At 44.7% G+C, this 18,326-nt stretch overlaps 1 protein-coding gene across 11 annotated transcripts in view; it reads left to right on the top strand.

The window, feature by feature from the left end:
• The window catches only part of LOC120402048 (melanocortin-2 receptor accessory protein 2-like), a 173,643-nt gene that overhangs the window by 131,244 nt on the left and 24,073 nt on the right, over positions 1–18,326 (top strand). The window contains exon 1 of one of the 11 annotated variants that reach the window (XM_039532396.1): positions 4,511–4,586. The exons of 5 other annotated variants lie outside the window; for them this stretch is intronic. The gene's annotated coding sequence lies outside the window, so the exon portion shown is untranslated. Of the gene's footprint in view, positions 1–4,510; positions 4,587–4,652; positions 4,740–4,761; positions 4,988–18,326 lie in introns of those variants that run through there. 5 more of the 11 variants (XM_039532390.1, XM_039532392.1, XM_039532391.1 and 2 more) reach the window with 5 other exon arrangements.

The raw sequence follows: 18,326 nt of genomic DNA, 5'->3' as shown, positions 1-18,326 counted from the left end.
ATGAAGCAGTCATTTAAAGTATCGAGAAATTTTATCTCTGCATTTCGTCCTGAAGTGAAATGTTCCCAGTCAATATGGGGATAATTGAAATCCCCCACTATTATTGGGTTCTTAATTTTGATAGCCTCTCTAATTTCCCTTAGCATTTCATCATCACTATTACTGTCCTGGTCAGGTGGTCGATAATAGATCCCTACTGTTATATTTTTACTAGAGCATGAAATTTCTATCCATAGAGACTCTATGGAACCTGTGGATTCGCTTAAGATTTTTACTTCATTTGAATCTACACTTTCTTTCACATATAGTGCCACTCCTCCCCCTGCACGGCCTGTTCTGTCCTTCCGATATATTTTGTACCCCGGAATGATTGTGTCCCATTGATTGCTCTCAGTCCACCAGGTTTCTGTGATGCCTATTATATCTATATCCTCCTTTATCACAAGGCACTCTAGTTCACCCATCTTATTATTTAGACTTCTGGTATTTGTGTACAAGCACTTTAAAAACTTGTCCCTGTTTATTAGCCTGCCTTTTTCTGATGTGCCAGATTCTTTTTTATGTGACTGTTTATCATCTGATCCGGCCCTTACATTATACTTCTCATTCCTCTGCTCCTGACTATAACCTTGAGATTCTCTATCATCAGACTCTCTCCTAAGAGAAGTCTGTGTCCGATCCACACGCTCCTCTGCAGCAGTCGGCTTTCATATAACATAAGTTATATGAACTTAGGCTGTAGTGTTGACCTTTCCTTAAGCATTCATTGGGTTAGCCAGCAGATGAGCGATGGTTTTGAGAATGCCAGTGACAGCAAAACGGTGAACTTAGAGGCAGTTCGGTGCCTAAATACCTTTATAATCTGTCCCTTTATGTTTACTACACTGGAATCCTGTCTTTTCTCTAGCATGAAGGACACTATTTGTTCTATACCCTAAAGGGTTTGTTATGCAAAGACAAATGAGCCAGATCCTCAGCTGTTGTAGATCAATGCAATCATTGGCTTCAGTGGTGCAAAACTGATTTTAACTAGCTGAAGATCTGACTAAGGCTTTGTCTACACTGGCAATTGAAGGACAAAACTTTTGTCTTTCAGAGGTGTTAAACCTCCCTTCCCCCCACCACCCCCCGGAAGACAAAAGTTTTGCCACAAGAAGTGCCTGTGTGAATGGTGCATTGTCGGTTTGTTGGGGGTGGAAGTATTTTGTCGGCAAAAGTGCCGACAAACAGCGGCTCCACTGCCTGACTTTTAGCAACATGGCTGTGTTGACATGGCCATGTCACTAAAAGCTGTGTAGTGCAGAGAAAGCCTGAGTAGGTGAAGTGCAAGATCATCCTCACTGTCCCTTATCACTTTAGTAGCACTCCTCTAATTCTTTTGTTAGATCTGTCCTAAAGCTATATAGAATAGTTACTCCCTTAGTCGTAGTTTTTACGGCAACTATACTAAATAAATCCCAAACACCTGTTATCAAGGCAAGAATAAGACACTTCACTGAGTGAGAATGACTAATTCCATGACCTAGAGCAGAATCTAAGTTTGTATTTTAAAATAGATTTCTAGCTGTTATTTCTCCAAACACTGAACTGAACATAACTGAAACTGCAGCTGCTGAGCAGTCAGTGAGCAGCCACACTGTTGGGTTCGTAGGAGGAGTTTCATTCACTCTCCCTCAGTCCAGCAGCAGAGTGAATGGAAGAGTAACTTCAATATCTTGCCCACTTCCACATCTGCATTCTCTTGGTTTCTCGAAGTTCCCCTATCCTGGGTTGATAAGAGAAAGAGAGAGAGAGAGAGAGAGAGAGAGTGTGTGCACAGGATGGAAGGGTGTGTAGAAAAAGAGATCTGAGTGTGCATTTACAAACAGATACTAGATGTACTCAGGAGCTTGAGCAACAACAGCTGCAAGAGGACTAAATAGTATTGTGATGGGTTCCCCGGGGGTACCACTGAGCCCTCTGTCTGACTGATCTGGACTCCTTCTCACACTGTGATGCTGTGACAAGCTGCAAACCTCTCCAGGTGCAGCACTTACACACACATCTATAGGCAGAGACATACCCAGCTGAGTAACATGAACACTTCTAGACACTCATGAACTAACAATAGAGAGGCTCCAGCCAATTCACCCAGTTCAGGACCCCAGAGCTGTACCATCCTCCCCTTGCCAGAAGCTTGACCAGTGTAAGTTTATTACTCAGTGTGCCACTTCTACAAAGAAAAGTGGATGTGCATCAGCTTTTGATCCCCCAGGTAAAATATAAAACAGATTTATTAACTACAGAAAAGATAGATTTTAAATGATTATAAGTAGTAAGCATACAGCTCAAAGTTGGTTACCTAAGAAATAAAAAGTAAAATTGCAATCTGAGTTCTACAACCTAGACAGGATTTCAATCCGGCAGTGTTTCACCCTGATGGTATACAAGCTTGGATTCTCCTTTGCAACCTGGGACCACCTCCCCAGTTCAGTCTTTGTTCTCACAGGTTTCTAGGTGTTGAGTTGTGGGGGGAGTAAGGACAAATGATGATGTCACTTCCCCTCCTTTATAGGTTCCTCAAGCTTGCCGGAAAGATATTTTGCTATGATGTGAGTCAAACAGTCTCCATTGTTTACATGCTCTCTCTCAGGCTACATCTACACTAGAAACTTCAAAGCACTGCTGTGGGAGCACTCCCATGGTAGTGCTTTGAAGTGTGAGTGTGGTCACATGTGAGCACTGGGAGAGAGCTCTCCCTGTGCTCCTGGTAATCCACCTCCACGAGGGGAATAGCCTGTCAACACTAGTGCTTTAAAGCGCTCAAACTTGCTCCGCTCAGAGGAGTGATTTTTCATGCCCCTGAGCCAGCAAGTTAGAGCGCTATAAAATGGAAGTGTAGAAAAGGCTTGAGAGATCTCCACTGTATACAATTCCTGGGGTAGTCTTTGTGGGTGTAGATTTCCCTTAATGCACCATCATCAGTGTCTGGCTGTCCCATTGTTGTACCTGAAAGGCTGATTGTGGGTGTTTCAACTTCAAACACCATATTTCAGTAACATACACATAGCAAAACTTTATAACTTCAGATACTGTGACAGAACATACAACAGGATATTAATATTCAACAGATCAAGCCTTTTAGAATGATACCTCACAAGGCATACTTTGTACAAAACATATCATAAATCATATCATCATGGTAAATGTGGGGATACCAGGGTGTTGCTTTCAGGTACAGGGTGTCGCAAGTATACCCCTTTCAATCAACACACAGGAAAGGAATAAGGATACCACATTTCTATTGCCATCTCAACCAAGTTGCTAGCACTCACTATTGGTGAAAGCACAGAACTGAAAATTATTCTTGCTAATTTCCAGTACCAAATAAGGATCTGTATTTGTTTTCATTGTTTTAAGATATTTTTACCCATTTTTGTTTTTGTTTGGATTTTAATATCGATTGCATTTGGATAAAGGCTAACTTTAAATTAATCCTCCAAAATGCACAGAACAGAAAACATATAGGAATGTGGTATCAACTAATGAGTTAAGCGCCCACAGAGAGACGCTGAATGATAAAGATTTTGTTTTAAGCTAAAAATGTGTCTAAAAAAAAACCAAAACAGAGTCAGCAGCAGAAGACAGGTGGGAGCTGATGGTACTGAGAGAGGCCCCAAGGCTGGTCTAATAAGGTGTGTGTTTGAGGTATACCTATGAGGGTTTTAAATTTTGATACTACATTTAGAAAAAAAATTACTCCTACCAAGAGTAACAATGGCAATGGATGGGAGGGAAATATAGGCTGCAAAGTAATTCCTAATATTGATCTGATTAAATCAATGAATTGGCTCACCTATGTGATCTGGGGTCAGGGATAAGGAGAATAATGGATCTGGAACAGGTGGACAGACGATATCCATCAACCAGAGCTTGTCCCATTGTGCTAGCAGGTCTAACGTTTCGCAGGGTGGGTGGAGGAAGTAGCCACTAGCTTCAGTTTTGCACGGACCAGTAGCGGGGGGCTGTGGCCAGCTGGCAAAACTGCACGGAATTATTGTAACCTAGTCCGCAATTGGGTGAATTTCGTGCCTCGGGAAAGCACCCAACTGAAATCCTCCGCCTAGCCCCGAAGCAGGAGCCACATAGGAAGCAGCAAGACCAGTCTCCAGTGGTGTAGTAGTGTCCAAGCATCTTCCCAGCCCACTCGCTAACCTGCCAGTGCGCCTCCCCTTGCCCTGGGGAGCCGACAGGTTATTGCAGCGCCCCTGGCTGGCTGCTCAAAGCGGGGTCTCTCTGCCGAGCCAGTTAGCAAGGGCGCCGCTTAGAGAGGGGCCCAAGCGGCAGCCTTTTGGGACGAGCAGTGTCGTGCTGGGGTTTGCGGTCCTGCCCGTCCCGGTGCCGCTGGGCGCGGGGGGCAGTACCAGCTTTGGGGATGGTCACATGTCACCGGAGTGTGCCTGATGGGGCCTGGCGCTGCCCTTCGCGCTCAGTAAAACCAGCGCAGCGCAGCGCAGCGCCCGCTGCTTCCTGCTCCCAGCAGCCTGACACTGCAGCGGCTGCGGGAAGCCCCGAGGAGGAGAGAAGCGCCCACTCCCGGCTCCCCGGTAGCTCCGATTAGCTTTGCCGCCCCACGTGATCGCCCCGGCGGCGTGCGGGGCAGGCAGGCTGTGGCGGGGCTGGGCGAGGGGCGCTCCTCGCCGCGCGGACTCCTTCTCCCGAGGAGAACTTGCCAGCCCGGGACCCAGCCCGGCGGCGCAGTGAGCAGGGGCGGTTCGCGTGCCCCCGGAGGGGGAGCGAGAGCGGGCCGGGGGCGCGCGCCGGGGCTCTGGCCGTGCGCTCGGGTTGGGTGCGGCTGGTGCCAACTCCAGCAGCAGCCCCCGCGCGTGGCCCGCTCCCTCCCGGGGCTGCTGCCGCGCGCCAGGCAGCGGAGGGGGGGCTGCAAAGGCGGGCTCGGCTGCGAGCGGGACGGGGTAGGCAGCAGAGCCCAGCCGCGCGCCGCGGCCAGGTAACGTTTTAAGTCTGATCGCTCTGTCGCCTTCCAGCCTGCGCAGCCGGCTTGGGAGCCTGTAGTGCTGATCCGTTATTACCCGCTGCACTGGGGTGGGGGGGAGGCGGAGAGAGAATCTCTCTCGTAACAGCCCACGAAGGCTAAAACTTAACCGTGCTGAGCGGCTCAGGTGCACTAAATGGGGGATACTCTTGTCTGTTAAATGGCCATTGCAGCCCTCCTGTGTGCCTCGTGGGAGGTATTGCATAGCACGTAACATGAGAGAAATGCAGACCTAGATTTCAGCTCTTGCCCCCTTTGCTTTTGGGTGAGGTGTGGGGGTTTGCCCTTGGTTCTCGTCAGTCGGGTTTTTATTAGCGTCCGAAGGAAATTGTTGAGAGGGAAGAGGGTGGCTTTTTTTTTTTTTTTACTAAAAATTCCATATCAGTGAACCAAGATTAGTTTTTGGTTGTGTGTATTACTTTCATTTGCGTTTAGATTACCTCAGAATAGTTGCACTACAGTTTTATGCGTCTGTTTTTTAAAAAATTTCCTGTAAACTCAGCAAAATCAGTGTATTCAGAACAAAAGAAACATCTGTAGCTATGTTACTAACATTAGATTTAGAGCAAGCACAAATTTGATAAATCTCAAGACATAAGTAAATTTTGAACACATGCAATTTTCCCATTCAGTTTTAAATGTAAATACATATTGCATTTGAACTAGGAGAAAACATCTTTTGAAACTGGTAAATTATTTAAAAAATAATCAAAAATGGAAAGAGAAAAGCATTTGAACTAAGGATGAGAAATCAGTGGAAGTTCTACTTGAAGAACAGCAGGATGTGGTCTTATTTCAGAATTTAAACTCTTAAAATAAACAGTTGTGTGTCATAAATATACTACAAGTATCAGAGTTTGTGTAACTGGGTATTAGAGGATAGTTCATTACTGTATTCTGTTTAGAAAATATACTGTGATTTAGGGTAAAACTTTCAAAAGCATCTAGGTTCCATTTTCAAAAGTGCCTTAGGTACTAGAAGCCTAAATGTCATTGAAGGTCAGTAGGTTCCCAAGTGCCTACATCACCTTTGGAAATGGCACAGAGGCACTCCTGGAAACTTTACCCTTTGTGTACATGTGGGTATTTGTTAAGTAACCTATTTCTTTGTTGCTAAATCCAGGTGTTCAAAAAAATCAATCAAATTCTCCTCAAATCATGAAATTGGTTTTTTTTTTGTTTGTTAGGTTTTGAGCAGGGGTGGGAGTGGAAGCTTGTGTACACTGCACAGCAATGCAGACTGATTTCTAGAATGCACCAATGTGTTGGTGTACTAGGATGTGATATGTAGAATGTATGTTTTAGGTGTTGGGACATGTGAAAAGATGTCTGCTTGTCTGCCAAGGAAAGAACAGCCAGGTAAAAAGGTTGGTCAGCAACCTGATCAGGTAAACAATCAGTTAAACAGCTGAGTTTAGCAAACTAATCTTAGTGTTAGGAAAGTATAATGAATAGCTTTGTAACCGTGTATTTAAGGTGAACACCTGAATGTGTTTGCATTTAACCCTATGTTTGCTGTGCTCTTTTTTTGGTGGACTGACCACTCACTGAAGCAGCAAATAAATGATGTACTTTTTCAGCTCAAGAGTCTGTCTGTGAACCTGTGCATTCTGGGTAGTGGGGAAAAGAACTGGTCAACAGTTGGTAACTGGCCTACTTTGACCCTGCTGTAGAGAACTAAAAGTGAGAGACCACACCCCTGCAGTGTGCATTGTTGTGTGGTGTAGACAAGAATCAATGATGATTTCTAAACCAATAATAAACAGCACAATATTTTGGTCTTCCTTCTGACTTTTGAGCACTTGAGCCCAACTCTAATTTGTGTGTGTTAAAATTCAACCTATAATGGATGCAAACATGCAAGGGTCCTCCATTCCTGCTCAGAAGAAGGTCCCATTTATTGTCTCCAAATACTGGAGAGGAGGAGCTATCCTTTTCCCCTCCTCCCAGTTCTCTTCCATTTCCTATTTTCTCCCTGCCCACTCATGTTCTCCTTCCATGTTCTTCCAGTCCAACTCATGCCTCCCATATTTTTGCTCCCTTTACCTCAAGAACCTCCTTCTCTTACATTCTGTTTCTCCATTTCCCTGCTCCCAACATCCCTTGATCTTCCTTATGGCCATTACCCATTCCCCTGTCTGTATTAGTCTCCTTCTCTGCCCTGGTCCACATGCTGCAACATGACCCTCTTAGGGCTTGTCTATGTGGGGAAATTGACCAGTATAGATATAGTGGATTAATTACACTAGTCTGCTATAACTATGCTGGTCAATTTCCCTGTGTAGACCAGGCCTTAGCCTCCTTTCTGCACTTTTTTCATTCCCTTTTCCCTTCAGTTTCCCGTCCAGTTCTCTAACTGTAGAGCCTAGGGTGGCAGCCATCTTTACTAGAGGCAGCGTCACATGAAAAGCTACTGGGAAAATGGCAGCCATCTTGATTGAAGGCAATCTGGCTTCATTCATGCTTAAAGTAATGGGCTTTTGAGGCCATTTTGTGTAAGGGCAGATATTCACGAAGAAGCTGAAGATATCAGGAGATCACTAATGTCCCAAAAAAGACCACCAAAAATTGTGAGGCTTGTGATAACATCAAGAAGGTTGACCACTCTGCCCTTTATCAAGTATTGTTCCAGGTTTTGCAATGGAAGATGTTTTGTAGATAAAGTATGGCAGATGATATACAATTTGGCCTGCTATTTAAATGCAGTTGATTTCTGTCCTGCAAGGATGGTGGTATTAGCAAATCTTTTTTTTGTTTGTTTTCTTCCCAGCCTAGGATAGAGACCAAGGAAATGAGAGGTAAGCATAGTATGTTTGAACCCGATCCTACAGTCTAACTCATATGAGTAAGGGCTGTAGGATGAAGCCCTTTATTAGCTACCTTTGTATAGTAGAGTGTTGTACAGAGAAATAGTAGAGATTAAGAATAAGAAATTGACTCTCCCTGGCACTCGTTTTCATACATCACTGTCAGGTTTCACCAAGAGCTCAGCCTCAACTGAATTTTTCATTAGAGACTGTATAATAAATTATCTTATCTTCTCTAACAGAGCTGGAAGGAAAAATTTCCCCTGAAGATGCGGGGGTGGGGGGGTAGGAAGAGAGAGAGAGAACTTGTTAAATTGCTTGGCAGCTTTACTGTGGAAACATTCCAAATTGAATTGCTTTAAAAAAAATTCAGTTCTATTGCAATGGCAGCCTGAAATCCTCACATATTGGATCTTTTTTTTTTAAAAAAAAATTCTCCATCATATGGTATGTAATAATGCTAGAACGTCTAAATGTTTGTAGTTATTACAGTTCATAACACTTTCCAAGAAAAGCTAAATGTAGCTTTATTGTTGTGTTTAATTTGATATTGAATTTTGAGTGTGTTATACCTAGCTAACTTCCTATATTGTAATATTCAGGCATTCAGATACTATGGGGCCAGATTGTGACTTCACAGTTTATTTGCAGAGGGGATCCTAGAATGTGGTTGCCCATGTGTGATCTATGACTGATGCAGATACAAGTGAATGGTCCAAGTGTGGCTGTTTTTCAGCCCCATCAGCTTATTCTCTCCTGGCTTCAAGGGCACCAGGAACCATACTTATTTATGGACACTGTTATAATGAGGACTCAGCAGGAAGCACTAGAGGAGACTAGACCAGTGCTAATCTGTATGTTCAGATCTAGATTTTAAACCAGATGGACAGTGTGTATAACATTATTTAGAGATTAGACTCTTCACTTGAAATTGGAATAAATATTTACATAGTGCAAGAAACAAAGGATTTAATTTAGTGAGAGCAAGTGGCTGTCAAATACCTCAGCTAAGTTACCCTTCATTCTTGCAGGGTCTGATTCATGTTGCTTATGTGAAAAAAAACCCCAACAACTTGGCTGTCTATACTTCGATGGGTTTTATTAAAAGAACAAGCAGATATGAAAATTTAATATCACTAAGATGAAAACTACTAGAAATCTCACTAAACTAATTAGGAATTAAAACAATAAAACTATCAAATCAAGGTCAAACTGAAGTCCAGTCCATGAGTAGCAATGATATATGGTTTAAGTCATCATTTGGTCAAATTGATATAATGGGTAATCAAATGAGATTGATGCAACAAAGAATCACTTTCTATTGATCCTGCAACAGGAGACTGAAGGAGGTCTTGATTAGTCTAACCACCTCTCTTTCCCCCATCCCCCAACTAAAAGATATTGCCCATGGCAGTGAAATTAACTTAGCTGGTGAAGGACATCACTGTCTGTTCTGGTTTTAGACTCCAACCAAGAGAGAGAACCTGAAGTGATAGAATCATGTAGCTAGTCTGAAGGAAGTAGATACCAAAGTGGTTTCTTAAATTACAACTTCAGTGCTCTTGCATGGTTTCTTCTTAAATCTCACCGTTGTTATGGTGACTAATAGTGTCCTCTTCTTACTCCCCCACCTACAAAGCATGAGAGTTTACCAACTGATTTCAGAACATAGGTGGTTACTAAAGGATGCTTAAAGCTTCAGATAACTCTTCCTTACTGAGGAAGCACTCGGAAGGGTTCAAAAAGAAGAATTAGGATTTAGGGTTAGGGAAGCATTCCTGGCGCCATTCCCAAGGTACACTCAGTCCACACACTGACACCCTAATACACCAACAGAAACATTTCCCCATGAACTAAAGGTAGAAAACAGGAAAAATGAGACTGTAACAGGGTGGTTTGCCCCTTTAAGTCCCAGGGTTGGGGGCTAGGAAACAACCAGCTCTGTTCCAAGGAAGAGCCCAGCAGGCAGGTGCTGGGAATCATCAGACCCAGCTGGGCAATGTCAGGTGACTGGGTCTGATAACTACCATTAGATGATACAGAAGTGGGCCCCAGCTCCATTAAGTAGAGCCTAGGACCATTCTAATGCCATGAGAATACTTGCTTGTGACTAAAAGCCCAAGTTGCAGACTATGCAGTGGAGGACAGCATGGGCCAGGAGACCCTGGAGAAGTCCCTGTGCTGAGGGAAGACTCTAACCACTAGATTACTAGTGGCCAGGGGACCCACAACCTATACTGGGGAGCGGGGCAGTTACATTATGATGTTGTTTACACGTTCTTTTGGTGTTTCAACAATAAACGGAGCCCTGAGGCAAGGGAGCTAAAGACTGACTTGGGCGTGGCTATTTATTCCCCCAGGCTGGTGAGTGAGCTTAGCATCTTACAGAGATACTTAAGATAAAGGTTTGAGTTTCTTCTGCTTTGTGCTTTTGTGACCTTTGACTTCATGGAGTGGGGTTCTGAGTGTTACTGGAACTAGGTGATTGAGAAGCTTGGTCATAGACCTTATCACCAGTGGGAGTCTCCTGACAGGATCAGACTGGTCAGGCTGGTATTGCCGATGACCAGTCCTTTACCTCCTCTTCTCCTAGGCGACCTCCCAAAGGGAAATAGGAGTGTTCCTTTCAGATGTTAGTGGACTGGGGCAGCACATATGCTTCCACTTTTTTGGAAGACAGGATACTGGAGTAGATGGACCATTGGTCTGATCCATTATGGCCATTCTTATGTTCTTACGACCCTTCACCTTCATAGCTTTGTAGACATTTAGGTGATCCATAGGCACTGAATGCAGTCAGTGTGGCCCAATCTCCATCAAGGTGAGCAAGCTTTGGCCTGAGGCTATTGTGGGAAGTCCTGTTCAGGATAACTATGGTCTGTAGCAGAGGTCCCCGAAGAATGGAGCATACCCCCAGGGGGGTATGGAGGAACGTCTGTGGGGGAGGGGGCTGCGGTGGGGCCCAGGCCAGCCCCCAGCTCTGCTCCGGTCCCGCCCCTAGCCATGTCCCTGCCTCCCAGCGCCACACCTGGCCCAGGCCCCAGCCTTGGCATGGCTCCACTTCTGGCCCCATGCCTGCCCCCAGCCCTGGCCGCTGGCTGTGGCTCCATTCCTGGCCCGGGGCTAAGGCTGGGGGCAAGGCCAGGAGCAGAGCTGCACCTGGCTGTGGCTCCGCCCCCAGCATCAGTCCCTGGCGCCAGCCTTGGCCCTCTTACCCCTGTCGGCATCTCCCCTCTCCTCCCCGAGCTGCAGCCATGCTCCTGGCCCTGGGGTGGGGGTGGCCGTGGACAGGAGTCATGGTAGGGTTGCAAGGTGTCCGGTTTTTGACTGGAAAGTCCAATTTTTCAAGGCGATTGTATAGTCTCCAATCAGAAATATTGATCGGACAATAGAAGTCTGGTTACAGCAGTTCTGTTGTCATACACACGCGCAAACCCCAGCCAACCCAAGGCCCCTTTTAACCTCGAGCACTGGCCCCAGAGCTGGGGAGGGGCAGAGCTGGAAGCGCCATAGGCGCCAACTTTCCCCGATGCTGGTGGGCGCTCGCGCCCACCCCTTGCCTTGCCCCCATTCCAACCCCTTCCCCAAAGTCCCTACCCCAACTCCGCCCCCTCCCTGCCCCTATTGGACCCCTTCCCAAAATCCCCGCTTCAGCCCTGCCTCTTCCCCGAGTGTGCCCTGTTCCCCCTTCTCCCCCCTCCATCCCAGCTGTGTGAAACAGCTGTTTCATGGCGCAAGCGCTAGGAGCTAGGGGGAAAAAGCGGGCACACGGCGCACTCAGCAGAGGAGGCGGAGCGTGGAGGTGAGCTGGGTGGGGGGCAGGGAGCTGCCGGTGGGTGCTGAGCACCCACCAATTTTTCCCCATGGGTGCTCCAGCCCCAGTCCTGGCCAGGCTGAGGAAGAGACACTTTCTCTTCCCCTGCTTTGGCTGCTCCCGGGGCTGGGTCAGACCCACCTCTGGGAACCTCCCCTGGCTGCAGGAAGCTGCCTCCCACACCGCTTCCTACCCTCATCACTCCCTGCAAACGCTTTGCTCTGAGCTGCTGCTGCTGGACGGAGCAGGAGAGACATAGTCCTCTTCAGCCTCCCTCTTTCTGGTGAGTTGAGCCTTTGGCTGGGGATGGGGTTCGGGTAAAGGGTGAAGCTACCAGCCCCTCGTGCTGGGAAACTCCCCTACCTGGTCTCAGCAGCTCAGAGTTGTTTTGCTTTGTGGGGGTGGGGGATTGCTAAAGGAAGCCCCTACACTTTCAATCTGAAGCGAATCTATCCAAGTGGCACTTTAGGGCAGGATATTGTAGAGAATGTATGGCTGGAGCACCACCCAGGTGCATGGGTTCTGCCTCGGAAAGCAAGAGCTGCAACAAATGGAAGGATTAGTTTGCTCTGAAGTGTATGCCAACAATGGCAAGTCAAAGCCAGTTTCCTTTCTCCTTCTGGCCCCCCTCGTCCATCCCATTTGTAATTGTATCTTGCTAGTGTCTCCATTACTGCTGGCAAGTCTGTGATGTGCCAGTTTGATAGTGTATGTGCTGGTAAGTATTTGGTGCAGAAAATATTGACCACAGCAGTAGTGTCCAGGTTTGAGAAATTGGAAGGTTGGCAATGCTAGGTAAGGTGGGGCATGACCCTCAAAAGTTTGGGGATCATTGGTCTGGAGAGATCACTGTTATGGCCACATGCCATATGGTTCCCCAGAATAGGAGCTGCATGGGGCCCACTTCAGGAGAAGCTACCTTAGTCGTCTGTCTAGGGAAAACAGCCCTAGAGCCCATGTGGCATCAGGCTCTGTTAGAGGCCTAAGTTGTTCCTTAGTAATAGCTAACCACCTAGTCATGTCCATACTCTCACTCCTAGAGTGCTTTCAGCATTCTGGAAATAAACTAACCTGTGGTAAGCTTTCATGTCCTTGCATCAAGCAAGAAAATTAGTGAAATAACTGTCAGGTTTCACCAGTGTAAAAGACTGTACTTATACACGGAACATTTATCCTACAGCCAAAGAACTACTTTTACATCTTATCATAAATTCTGCTTAATATTAATAAGTTATACAAAACCCTAAATTGTCATTTGGACTATTTCTCTGACAAGTCTCAATTCTGTCTCAGTCTCAGAGTGGTGGAGGTGACAATGACATTTTAATTTATAGTCCCTGCAAGGAGAAAAGTAAATATATGATGTGAGAGTTGGACATGCTAAAACAAAATATCAATTAGAACCCTGGTACGATGGTCCAAAACAGAACAAGCAGACTGCAGAGAAATACCTTTAGAATTTACACAGTTAAAGCAACATTATTGCAGTGTACTTTAATTGAAAGAATAAGACTTTGGTTCCAAAACTGGAACAACCATGTTTCTTATTGGGCAGCCATGTGATTTCTTATCTGCCTATGAACAAGCGATCGGAATTTGTTTTATTTTTCTCCTTATTTGACTTTAAGATTTTCTTGGTTTTTAGCTATTTACTCTTCAAATTCCCTCTTAGCCATACTCATTTCTGTTCTACATTTTACCTTCCGTAGTTGATTACTTACTGGCTTTACTAGGGCTGGATTTCCATTTTTTCCAAGGATACTTGTTTGGATTGAATAACATCTTTGTGTGGAGCAGGTGTTGTGCAAGGATGTGGCTACAGAGACCAGTGCTCATCCTCCATCATGGAAGTTTCAGAGTAGCAGCCGTGTTAGTCTGTATCCGCAAAAAGAACAGGAGTACTTGTGGCACCTTAGAGACTAACAAATTTATTTCAGCATAAGCCCTCGTGAGCTACAGCTCACTTCTTCGGATGCGTAGAATGGAACACACAGACAGGAGATATTTATATATACAGAGAACATGAAAAGGTGGAAGTATGCATACCAACAGGAAGAGTCTAATCAATAGACCAACGTGATATATGCCATCATGTACCAGCAATGCCCCTCTGCCATGTACATTTGCCAAACCGGACAGTCTGTACACAAAAGAATAAATGGACACAAATCTGACATCAGGAATCATAACATTCAAAAACCAGTGGGAGAACACTTCAACCTCTCTAACCACTCAGTGACAGACTTGAAGGTGGCAATTTTGCAACAAAAAAACTTCAGAAACAGACTCCAAAGAGAGACTGCTGAACTCGAATTAATATGCAAATTAGATACAATTAACTTAGGTTTAAACAGAGACTGGGAATGGTTGGGTCATTACACTAATTGAATCTATTTCCCTATGTTAAATTCTCCTCACACCTTCTATGGGTCATCTCAATTATCACTTCAAAAGTTTTTTTTTTCTCCTGCTGATGATAGCTCATGTCTATTGATTAGACTCTTCCTGTTGGTTGGTATGCATACTTCCATCTTTTCATGTTCTCTGTATGTATAAATATCTCCTGTCTGTTGTGTTCCGTTCCGAAGATGTGAGCTGTAGCTCATGAAAGCTTATGCTGAAATAAATTTGTTAGTCTCTAAGGTGCCACAAGTACTCCTGTTCATCATGGGAGTGGGATTCTGGACTGCAGGGACAGATTAGGGAACTGCAGCAGACTGGTTATGTGATGATTAATGCTTTGAATAAAGGAATAACTGTTAAAGACCAGCTTTTGTTGCTTAAATGCAAAGAACACACTCTTCTAACTTGGCTTTTCTCTTTGCCTTTCTGCTTCCTTTTTGTTTTGTTTTGTTTAGGTGTAGTACTTGTTCTGTCTGCTTTAGGGTACGGCCAGACTACCTGCTGTATCGGCAGGTAGTGATCGATTTATCGGGGATTGATATATCGCGTCTTGTCTAGATGCGATATATCGATCCCCGAACGTGCTCCCGTTGACTCCGGAACTCCACCAGAGCGAGTGGCGGTAGCGGAGTTGACGGGCGAGCCGCAGCCGTCAATCCCGTGCCGTGAGGACGGGAGGTAAGTCGAAATAAGATGCGTCGTATCTTACATCGACATCCTACCCCCCCGCCCCAGTGTAGACCAGGCCTTACTGTCAGACTGTTTCCTCCTCTATGCTGCCTGGGCACCAGTAGTGAGTGTTGAGCGCTCAGGAGAGACGGTTTCCCCGCTCTGTTCTGGTGCCTGGCATCACAGTGACTAGGAACAGCAAATGCTGGGGAAGTCCTGAAACCCTGGACTGAAATGTGCTCAGTGCAGATGGAATCAGAATTTAGCTACCAAACCCTAACAAATCTCTACTGAGCATGTGCAAATTGATATTTTTCTAAGAATTTTAACTTAGCGAAATTTGGGTGGATTTTCACAGGAGTAGCAAAAGGCACATCCCTGACACACAAGCCACTCCCTTGCCAAATTTAAAGTCCCTGCTCCAAAATATTGAAGTGCTAGAGCTTCTCAGTGAAACAGCTGTAAGAATTTTTTTTTAACGTGGACAAAACAATGTTTTTGTTTCTTTTTCTCTCATCTCATTCTTGGAAATAGCTGATCCATATTTGCTGAAACTTTCCAAAACAATTCAGCCTAATATGGACGCCCAGCATGGGAAATGTTGGACTGACAGGTTAAAGTTTGGCAAAGTTATAAGCAACTGAAAACAATGTTTTATTATGGGAAGTATCAAGAAACCTTAAAAAAATGGGATTATTACCAGCTTTGCTTATAATATGTTCAGAAAGTTCAGCATTTTAAAAAGTCAAATTCTTTATGTAAACCATAAGATATTGTTTCCTTTAAAGCACTAAGGGAAAAAAAATATAATGGCTTGGTTGTGATGCTTCCTTCAGACTGTGGAGATTGTTAGAGTCCTGCTGAAACAGAGGCACTGAAATTGTATTCATTTTTTCCCCTCAGAAGTACAGAGAAAGTAGAAATAGAGGAAAATGTCAGCACTAAATGTTTCTCTGCTGTATGCTTTTTGCTTTACTGTCAGTTTGTTAACTCAGTCCATTTGTCCCAGTTACTATATATGTCAGGTTGCACACACTATTTATATATATCAAAAAGCTCAGATAATGGTCATACAGTAATTGTAAGCTTCTGTAGGGAGACAGAAAAATATTTGTAACTTTCTGTATATAAAATTTTCCAAATAAAAAACAAAATTTATTACTGACAATTTAAGGACTTGATTCCGTTGTGATGCCATTGTGCCAGAGGAGCTATGTTGTTGACCTCGGTCTTTGTCTGGAGCTTTAAGCAGTCTTTTAGGTGTCCTGGGCCCAGGCCATGGAGTGCTTTGAAGATAAAGACTGAGACCTTGAACTTAATTCAGAGTTCTTTGGGGAGAAGAGGACAGGTGTGATGTGTTCATGGTAGCTTGCATACTGAGGAGACATGCTGCAGTGTATTGTACTAGCTGGAGTTTCCTACGTGCTGATGGCTTCCTGCCCAAGTATACTGCATGGCTGTAGTCCAGCCAAGAGGTGACGAAAACATGAATAACTGAGGCCTTTGTCTGCCAATATGGGATGGAATCTTCTCGCCAGTTGGAGATGGTAGAAAGCATCACTCATGGCTGTTGTGATGTGGGAGCTCAACATCAGCGAGGAATCTGAGAGTACTCCTAGACTATGGACTGAACTGACCAGTTGTGGATGTGAACCTTCAACCAAAGGGGAGTCAGCATGGCTGCAAACTCCTCAGAATACTTTCCTCTGCCCTCCAGCATCACCTGATCTTGCTTGGGTTCAGCTTCAGCCAGCTGTTCTTCATCCATGAGCTGATCTCATCCAATTACTGGGCCACCTTGGTGGTAGGGGTATGTGGTGAAGGATAGGTAGAGCTTTGTGTCATCTGCATATTGCTGGCCTGTGAATCCATGTTGTTTGACCCATATACCTAGTGGTTGCATGTAGATGTTGAAAAGGACTGGAGAGAGAACTGATCCTTGTGGAACCCCACAAGAGAGGGGTCTAGTGGTGATGCGTTTTCTCATCACTACTTTTTGGGTGTATCCCTCCAGGAAGGGCTCAGACCATTTTAGCTTGTTATCCTGGACCCCTCCCATCTCTCTCGGGTCAGACAGCAGTATTTCATGGTCAGCAGTGTTGAACACTGCAGAGAGATCCAGGAGGATGAGAATGGATGTCTATTCTCTATCTTTTGATTGGAGGAGATCATCTATCAGTTCCATAAAGCTGTTTCAGGTCCATGTCCTGGCCTACACCCACATTGTGCTGGGTCTAGAATCTTCGCTTCAGTTAGATGAGCTGATAGGTGGCCTTTGACTAGCTCCTCTATGAGCTTGCCCAGGAATGACAGGTTTGACACTAGGCGATAGTTGGCTAGGAGTTTACTTGATCTTGAAAAAAATAAACCATGGTTAAGAATGACCTTACCCCCACACTCCTGAAAGTCAATAAAAGAATATCATGTTTACTTAAACAATAACAACAAGATGGGTATTATCCAATACCTTTCCTGGGCCAATAAAAATAGCTCTCCGAGTTAATTGAAGCAGATCTGCTGTTATACAGACATCCACTTCAGTGTGAAACTGAGACAGTACCAAGTATCAGCTATTTTTCTACCTTTCAAACAAAGGGAAGCCTTATGCTTTCTGTTATTTACACCAATTCATTTTGTTGCACTTATTTGTTTTATGAAAGAGATGAAAGCAAGCAAATGCTACTGAAGAAAAATAAATGACTCTGATGTTCAGTTGAGCTGTTCATGAAGATTAATATTTGCATTTGGAGTGGAATTTGGATACCAATTACACAGAAATATGATCAAGAGGAACATTTTCTTGGCAAGCTGCTTGCATCCTTACTTGACCAAAAATCTATAACAGGGCTAGATATTTATTCTTTAAATATCCCCCTTTTTGGGGAGAATCCTTATGCTCCATGATAAAATAGAAAAAGCTGCCAAGATTTATTTCTCAATCTGTACGTGCTGGGGTTTATAGGGAACTAAAGGGGAAAAAATACTGGGGAAGATGGGAGGGATTACAGTGTGTGAAAATGCATATAAATGAGCAGAGTGAGAGAACATGGGTCACCTCCTGAGAGCAAAAGCCATCTTGCAGTTCTCTCTCATCCAATAGCCTTCTGTAGCACTTCATACAAGCTGGGCTTGAGCCTGAGACTCCTTCCCTTCCGAAACTTCAGTGAGACTGATGCATAGCAAACATCTCTCTGCTTGTGGCCCAAGAGAGGGAGGTAGAGCACAGCATGACTGGCATGAAAGAACAGAATGTGCACTGTGTCCAGCATTTTTGAGGGGTAACTATTATTCTGCCTACTCACTGTCCTCCTGCTCTTTTGTATTCAGCAAGTTACATTTCCCTCCTGTCTAAAGCTAAAGAAAAAAGTACTGAGACTCAGGAACCGAGGTTCCCAGTGATCCACTGATACTGCCCATCACCCAGAATTAGAATAACGTGCATCATTATAAGGGAGTGTTTGTTTGAATATCGCAGTTTTTGGCCAGATGATACAGTATGCTCTGTGATGCAGATGTGTTTGTGAGGAATCTCAGGGATGGAAAGTTTGCCTCATTTTCAAAGCTTACATTGGCAAGATGAGTGGTGGCTTTTTTTGTTTTG

This window comes from Mauremys reevesii, linkage group 3 (assembly GCF_016161935.1).
Source record: "Mauremys reevesii isolate NIE-2019 linkage group 3, ASM1616193v1, whole genome shotgun sequence".
In the NCBI taxonomy this organism is placed as follows: Eukaryota; Metazoa; Chordata; order Testudines; family Geoemydidae; genus Mauremys; species Mauremys reevesii.
This window is presented reverse-complemented; position numbering and strand designations above follow the sequence as displayed.